At 38.3% G+C, this 8,530-nt stretch overlaps 1 pseudogene; it reads left to right on the top strand.

Moving 5' to 3' along the window:
- The first annotated feature begins 790 nt into the window (after positions 1–790).
- On the top strand, positions 791–910 carry LOC141267507 (5S ribosomal RNA; annotated as a pseudogene).
- The last annotated feature ends 7,620 nt before the right edge of the window (positions 911–8,530 follow it).

Here is an 8,530-nt window from a genome sequence, read left to right as displayed (position 1 = left end):
TCTACATATGGTAGTGAACCAAAAATACACACACAAATAGCGCATGTCAACTAGACACGATGGCTGAGGCATAGAACTCAGAAAAATGATTATCGATTAACATTCCAAATGAATTTCCATAATTAACCATTTAACAGAGACGGCCTGGGAATGCCAGGTGCTGTAGGCTTTTGCTTTTTCTTTCCTTACACCAGCAGGGGGCACTCTCTTCTATGCCTTTTTTCCATTCCCTTTCACAAGTGCACACATTCATTCTCTTTTCTTTTTTTCATTTGCTTTCTCTCTTGCGCTATTTCATCTCTGCAAAATACCAGCATCCTTCTGATCACCGTGGGCCTCCAGCATTGTTGCTTCTTTACTTTTAATACTAGGCTCCTTTTCACCAGGACCAGCGTCTCCCGCGTGGCTGGAGGCAACCACCGGTAACCCCAAGCATAAGACCTTTGCAGGCAACACGACCCTCCCCCCTGAAGAGCAGCTCAAAGTCACTGGCAACCATCTCACCCTCTTCCTTCATTCACCCCTGGACGTCTCGCTCCGCCCCCAAGTTACAGGTCCAGCTTGCTCTTTCTGTCACATTACCGCGATGAAGGGTTTAGCCTGCAGGAGACCCTGCGCCGAGACATTTTTGAAGACACCTGATGCGGCGGGTGAATCACTGCTAAACAAACCACACCTGTAGGGACGGCACAGCCTTTGCATGGACCCTTCGGAGCCCGCCCCATCACGGCCAGATTGCTCGCCACCAAGCGATCCTGAGAAAGGCTGGCCGGGCGATGGATCGAGCAGCGTCTACTGGCCATACCACCTTGGATACGCCTGATCTCGTCTGATCTCAGAAGCAAAGCAGGGCTGGGCTCGGACATTACTTGGATGGGAGACCTCCTGGGAACACCGGGTGCTGTAGACCATTTTGATGACATTTTGCCCTACTGCCCAGCTCGGCTAGCATGGAACGGCGCCTTGCCGGACACCGACCTTATGTAACTTAGATGATGGAAGCCCCAAGGCCTCTTAGCCAGTTGGCAGCTAAGTACGCTATCCCGCCGCATTCACGCAGGCCTGACACCGAGCTCCTTGCCACGGCTAGGAGTGCTTATTGACTCCGCAGCTCGCCGTGTGGAAATGATGGCGTTAAAAGCACCCGGGGCCGTGAAGGGGCCAGGCTTTCAGCAGGTGCCCAGGGAAGGATTTGGATGCCGGCCGCCTAGTGAGGGCCAGCAGAAGTAACATGTTTCTCTGCAAAGAAGCTTGTGTAACCAAGCCAGACGGCTGACAAAGAGCTAACCTCAGTGCAAGGAAGGCAAGGAAGGAATTGGGGAGGGAGGGGAGGTGATTCCTGCTAGGGCCCTGAAATCATAAAACAGGCAGGAGAGTCTGACGCATGGTGACGGAGAGGTTGTAGGGGCAGATAGGGGGTGTTGTCACGTGCAAGCACGTGTGCATGCTGGCTTGTGTGTGAGAGTGCGCTTCCTAGGTGTGGCGCGCTGCAGACAGTCAAAGGGATTGTTCCCTTTCATTAAAAGTTAATCCCCGGCTGCAGCCTATTAGAAAGCAACTAACCGCGCTCTACTCACCCTACCCGGGTCTACCGGTGAGTATCGCCTCTGCTCCCGGCCTGTGGCATTGGCCGTGAAGCTGACGTTCAGTCGACAGCGCTGCAGCCGATCAGTGAGCTCAGCGGCTCTGAGTGGGGCGTTGTGTCTACAAGACCTTTTAAGGAAGCCAGCAAAAAAATTGAAGAGAAGGGAAAGCACAAAAGGACCTGGTCTTGCTGAGCACTGGAAAGGGCAGCCGGCAGCCAGACGTCAAAGTAGAAAAGCAGCAAGTGAGAGGCTTGTCTCTGCCTACGGCCACACCACCCTGAACACGCCCGATCTCATTTGATCTCGGAAGCTAAGCAGGGTCGGGCCTGGTTAGTACTTGGATGGGAGACTGTAAAATAATACTCTTCCTGTATTATTTTTTTCTACTGAGGACTTCTCAAAGTATCAATATCACGATATTCTTATAAAAAAATGTATCTATTTATTCTTGGATTGTCCATTAAAAAGAATCAGATTGCAGCAGGTACATACAATAATTAGTTATAAAGTAATTGTCCATTTGTCCATAATTAGCTTAATTGTTGAGATTCACCCATCTTTCCTTGGATCCTGGCTGGTAAATCATGTTTTTGTCCAGCATGTGTCCAGGCCTACATGTCATCTGCTTCTCAGCATGAAGATTCTGTGTCTTGTGGGGTGGGCAGAGCAAGAGAGCCCCCCTTTTCTGTACCATGGGCTTTTATAGCCAGTCGTATGGACACGTGTTCTACATATGGTAGTGAACCAAAAATACACACACAAATAGCGCATGTCAACTAGACACGATGGCTGAGGCATAGAACTCAGAAAAATGAATATCGATTAACATTCCAAATGAATTTCCATAATTAACCATTTAACATTTCCCCCTTTTTTGAGAATAAAAGGACTTTAACTGAAATTTCTCAAAAGAAGATACATTCATCAATCATTTTTTCTTTCCTTCTTCCTTGGAAATATCATTAAATTTCTATAATAATAATAATAGTAATAATAGTATCAATATCGGATTATTGTTATATAATGATGTGAATTCACGTTATGGTAAGCCGTGACTAATATTCATTTAATATGTATAATTATCCTTCCCTATATCTAAATTGAAGCAATCGCGGGTTCAATCGTCATCATCTGATGTCATCGGGTCATCGTCTCGTCTTCTTCTTGGTTCTTTTATAACACAGTCTTTAGATGAAAACTCCTTTGAAATAAATTACAGCATGTAGATATTGTACAGTCCATAATTGTGTTCATTATTGTTCAGTCCTTAAACTGTACTCTTTATTAGAAAGATCATGTGTGTCAGTTGATAAGAAAACAAAGTCCATGGATGAAATTTAGCTTTAATATCTGTGCAGTGTCACTTGGACTTACGTTGGATCGTCTTTGGAATCTTCCGTGTGTCCGCACTGGTCTCGTGTCACTTTTGGAACAGATGTGACGTCTTTGGTCAGTAAAGCAAGGGTTAACTTGACACTTTCCTGCTTTATATAGCACCATAACCAGTACTCAGTCCTTTATATACAGGACACATATGCCAGGTATTACCTGTTCACCAGCTTTCATTGAAGCGTTGCAGGTGATAAGAAACCACTGGAACGTGATGAAACTTAAACACAACACAGTACATATAGGATCATCGTCCTCTGCCGTCCTGGTGATCAGTGGTGTGAATTGTATTGTATGTAATGGACACAGTCTATTATAACACTCAGCATTCACACCTGTTACCTTCTGAGACGTCCGGATATCAGTTGCTTCTTCTTGTAACTTTTGAGAATCTCTTTGATTTATAAAAATTAAAAGTCTTTATTAAGATAGAATTCATAATTGCGATGTCTTGATTGAAGTCTTCACTCCCTAATCTGATACCAAATCTGGCAGTTTTTCCTAACCTATAATATCACAGCGTAACATAGCAATCAGTAATATCCATCTAATTATTATCAAAATATTTAAATAAATTATGTTTGGAATAATAAACAATAATAGATAATAATTCATTATCAATCAAGTTCTCCATATGATAGAACATTTTTATGTCATAGGTGTAATTACCTTTTCCAACCCATAGGTGTCAGTGTATTTTGAAAAAACAAGTTTTTATATCTTTATTAAACCAATAATATCAAAGAATGTATACTCCTGAACCAAAATGAATAAATATATGAATGTATGAATGAATGAATGAATGAATAAATGAATGAATGAATTGTTGTGTTTACTCAGAAAATGTAAACATTTTTTTCCTTAGCAATATATATTTAATGAAGCAATACTCTTGTATTAGACATTACTTTATTAAATATTAATGTGTTTTCTCAATTGAGATATTGAACTCAAATAAAATCAAATGAGAATTAAAAAATAAAAAAATAGAAAAATAAGAAGTATAAAGTAAGAATAAAATTTAAAAAATGAAAAATAAAATTAAGAGTAAAAATAAGAATAAAAATAAAAATAAGGCCTTTAACTTTTAATGACAAATGCAGAGTAATTATATTCTCCATAAAAAATACCCTTATATCTCCATTATCTGGATGATTTCATATTTGTCATAACCTTGTACCACCAAAAAATATTAAATTATGCAACTTTGCATGTAATACCCTTCTTAATTATACCATAGTACCTTATTATTATTTCTTCTTTATTAAAATGTGTGGAAAATAAGTATTGATCAAAAGTGATTATGTAATCAGGATCAAAAACACATTTTCCCCCTTAATACCAAAAATATTATTTTATAAAATGTATGTATATATCAGAACCAAATTAAAAATAATTATTCTTCTAGAAATATTGTGCATAAATTTCATATCGATGAGTAGCATAGATTTGACTAAAGAGAGGTGTGTACCTATTTAGGTAACCATTAAAAATAATATTATAGTTATTCAAGAATATTATCATGTGGAAAATTATTTTAAATATAAATTTGCTTTGTAAACCATTTTGATGTGTGGTTGCCCTTATCCACTATTAGTTAAATCAAGAAATAATAATTATTAAAGAAATATATAAATATATATATGTAGATACAGTAATACCTAATTATGTATTATAATTTCCTCAGAATTAAATATATTTTTGTACCTTCACATAAAGAAACATTTTTTTTTTCAAACATACGAGGCCTCTGTCACATCAATCACACTTAGCAGCTGCTGATTTACTCATCTGTCACCTTCACTCTGACATTCACAGATCTGTTCAACTCAAACATTCCACATATGAAGTTTTAGATATATACATATTTAACCCAAAATTGTTGTATCACAATTTATTAATGCGCATTGCCATATCAATTGAATATCTTTATATTTCTTTGAATATTCCCCAAGTACATATTATATAATATGAGAGTAAGTCACTGGAATTTCAGACACTTGAAAAAACTCTTGTCTTAGATTCTTTTTTCACTGGCTGCCCGGTCTTAAGTTACATCAGTTGAAAATATAATGAATGGGATCCTATACTATTAGCTCAAAGTTCAAAGGCCGCAGCTTTCACACGTCATGCTGTAAAGCTACTTTAATTTGCACGAACACTTCATGCACAGAAAATATTAGCAACACAAAAGAATTAATAAGTATTACATATATATTATAGTTCAACTAGATATATTGTTATTATTTTAAAATGTTATACACATAAAATCTTGCAATTTTTTCACTTCCTGTGTGAATAAAGAAATAAATCCATTTTAGAGTTCTTTGATCAAATCCTGCTTTGGAATGAAAACTCTAAGGAAATATAAGAAAATAAAATTAAATATCAAATTCATACAGAAACAGAATTATTTAAATATCTTATACATATATTGGTTGGTTCTAATGTAATTCAAAATATTGCTACTTAAATTTATATATATGAAGTTCTAATTTATTAATTAATATATATATATATTTTATAAACGTATATATAAATACAATTATACGCAATCTCTACTTAGACAAGTATATATATATATATATATATATATGAACTATTAGAAACTATGTAACTACAATTTACTGTATAAGATTATAAATAAATATTGAGACATTGTATTACATTTTGATACAACATTATAATTACAGTTTTTCCTTAGCCACTCCCTAAACCAAATCTTCTGTCTCTCTCAAATATCTCCAGGAACGCCCTATTTAGGAAAGACATTTTTCTATCCTTCAAAACCTCAGAGAACTGCCTGTTCTTCTGTCCACATTCCATGACGTCACTGTGAGTTGGTCGTCTCACCTGTCTCTGTCCATCTGTTTCAGCCATTTTCCTTTTTAGAGAATCAAAGTTCTGACTGAGAATTAACTCATTCTGTGGAGAGATGGATCTTTGCACTGGCTGATATGGCTTATAACATATATGAAATCTTCTGCGTATTTGATAGAGTTCACTATGGGGATGACTCAGTCTAGGAGAGTTTGATATTGGTTGTTGGTAAGATTTTACCTTTCCTGGTTTTATAAATTTAGCTTGATTTATTTTCTTTTCACGATTCTCATGTTTTCTAACAGAATCCACCATCTGCGCACACTCAAATAATGAATTTTTTTGTGATGCCATAACTTGGGAAACTGAATTTAGGAATTTGAATTTTTGTACAAAAGTTGTTATCATATGTTGTACTTTTCCATTTTTGATGAGAGCTTTGTACAACCGTTCAAATATGGACATGAATGTATATGTACATTCCTTCCTACCAATCCTTAGTTTCTGCAGATCTTCTATGTTGGGAAAATCCTTTGTGACACAATAAATCAAATATCTTAATCTGTCCGAATCATTTTCCCATCCATTAGGAGAGTCATTTTCACAGGACATTAAATGTAAACGTCTGGACAATGTCACAGGAATCCATATTTTAAATAATTGATTCCTCTCCTCAATGGATAAATCAAACTTATCAGAGAATTTATCAAATGTCTCTGAATTTCTACAGGCATGGATTTTGACATCATATTTTGGCATGATTTTGTATAATTTCAGAAAATTTTTCCTCATTTTAATTTGGAGTTGAGCCTGGGTAATTCCAGAATTCTCTGATATTTTTAGTGGCTCTTGTACGTCCGTTCCTCCTACGTCACTCACGTCTCCTCCCACATCACCTAGTATGTCGGTTTCTCGTATGTCAGTCATGTCTCCTCCCATGTCAGGTTTCTGTATGTCCGTCTCTTGGTCAGACCCAAGGTCACCTTCAGTTACAGAGACACGTGTCTTACTTCTTGTTCATTTTCCACATTACAGTCAGAATCAGTATCACCGTCTGACACTTCTACACTATTTTCCTGCTTAGAAATCTCTAACACAAGACTATGAAAAAAATCTACCAAATGTAGAATATTTCTCAATTTCTGTTTGTCTCTATTTACCAATTTAGAAGTTAACTGTAAATTCTGCAATTCACATTCTTTGTATAAACTGAGCCACAAAACTTCTATGTCATCTCCTACATTAACTTTGAAATTAATATTACTTTGTTTAGCAAAAGAAGAAATTATATCCATATTTTGCTTACCTTAAGATTCCTTGGCTTCTCTTTATCAGCACGTCCTGTCTTCAGTTCGTCTGATTCTTTTCCTGTGTGATTCTGTTCCTTGTTAGTACCTCTGCTTCCTGTCTTTCCTCAGTCTGTAGGTCCTTTCTGCTTCTCGTGACAAACTAGTGAATTTACTGACACGTGAACAACAGCTGTTCAGCTCGTCAGGACTCCCCCTTGTTCACGGAAGAAATTCACTTACTTAATTTAAAAAACAAAAAAACAGGACTGGCTGGCTCACCATTGTAAAATAATACTCTTCCTGTATTATTTTTTTCTACTGAGGACTTCTCAAAGTATCAATATCACGATATTCTTATAAGAAAATGTATCTATTTATTCTTGGATTGTCCATTAAAAAGAATCAGATTGCAGCAGGTACATACAATAATTAGTTATAAAGTAATTGTCCATTTGTCCATAATTACCTTAATTGTTGAGATTCACCCATCTTTCCTTGGATCCTGGCTGGTAAATCATGTCTTTGTCCAGCATGTGTCCAGGCCTACATGTCATCTGCTTCTCAGCATGAAGATTCTGTGTCTTGTGGGGTGGGCAGAGCAAGAGAGCCCCCCCTTTCTGTACCATGGGCTTTTATAGCCAGTCGTATGGACACCTGTTCTACATATGGTAGTGAACCAAAAATACACACACAAATAGCGCATGTCAACTAGACACGATGGCTGAGGCATAGAACTCAGAAAAATGATTATCGATTAACATTTCAAATGCATTTCCAAACTAACCATTTAACAGAGACCGCCTGGGAATGTCAGGTGCTGTAGGCTTTTGCTTTTTCCTTCCTTCCACCAGCAGGGGGCACTCTCTTCTATGCCTTTTTTCCATTCCCTTTCACAAGTGCACACATTCATTCTCTTTTCTTTTTTTCATTTGCTTTCTCTCTTGCGCTATTTCATCTCTGCAAAATACCAGCATCCTTCTGATCACCGTGGGCCTCCAGCATTGTTGCTTATTTACTTTTAATACTAGGCTCCTTTTCACCAGGACCAGCGTCTCCCGGGTGGCTGGAGGCAACAACTGGTAACCCCAAGCAGAAGACTTTTGCAAGCAACACGACCCTCCCCCTGAAGAGCAGCTCAAAGTCACTGGCAACCAGCTCACCCTCTTCCTTCATTCACCCCTGGACGTCTCGCTCCGCCCCCAAGTTACGGGTCCAGCTTGCTCTTTCTGTCACATTACCGCGATGAAGGGTTTAGCCTGCAGGAGACCCTGCGCCCAGACATTTTTGAAGACACCTGATGCGGCGGGTGAATCACTGCTAAACAAACCACACCTGTAGGGACGGCACAGCCTTTGCATGGACCCTTCGGAGCCTGCCCCGTCACGGCCAGATTGCTCGCCACCAAGCGATCCTGAGAAAGGCTGGCCGGGCGATGGATCAAGCAGC

Source organism: Phyllobates terribilis, unplaced genomic scaffold (genome assembly GCF_046119375.1).
Source record: "Phyllobates terribilis strain yellow unplaced genomic scaffold, ASM4611937v1 Scaffold_4__5_contigs__length_816908805, whole genome shotgun sequence".
Lineage (NCBI taxonomy): Eukaryota > Metazoa > Chordata > Amphibia > Anura > Dendrobatidae > Phyllobates > Phyllobates terribilis.
Note: the sequence above shows the minus strand (reverse complement) of the source record. Positions and strands in the feature narration are given on the sequence as shown.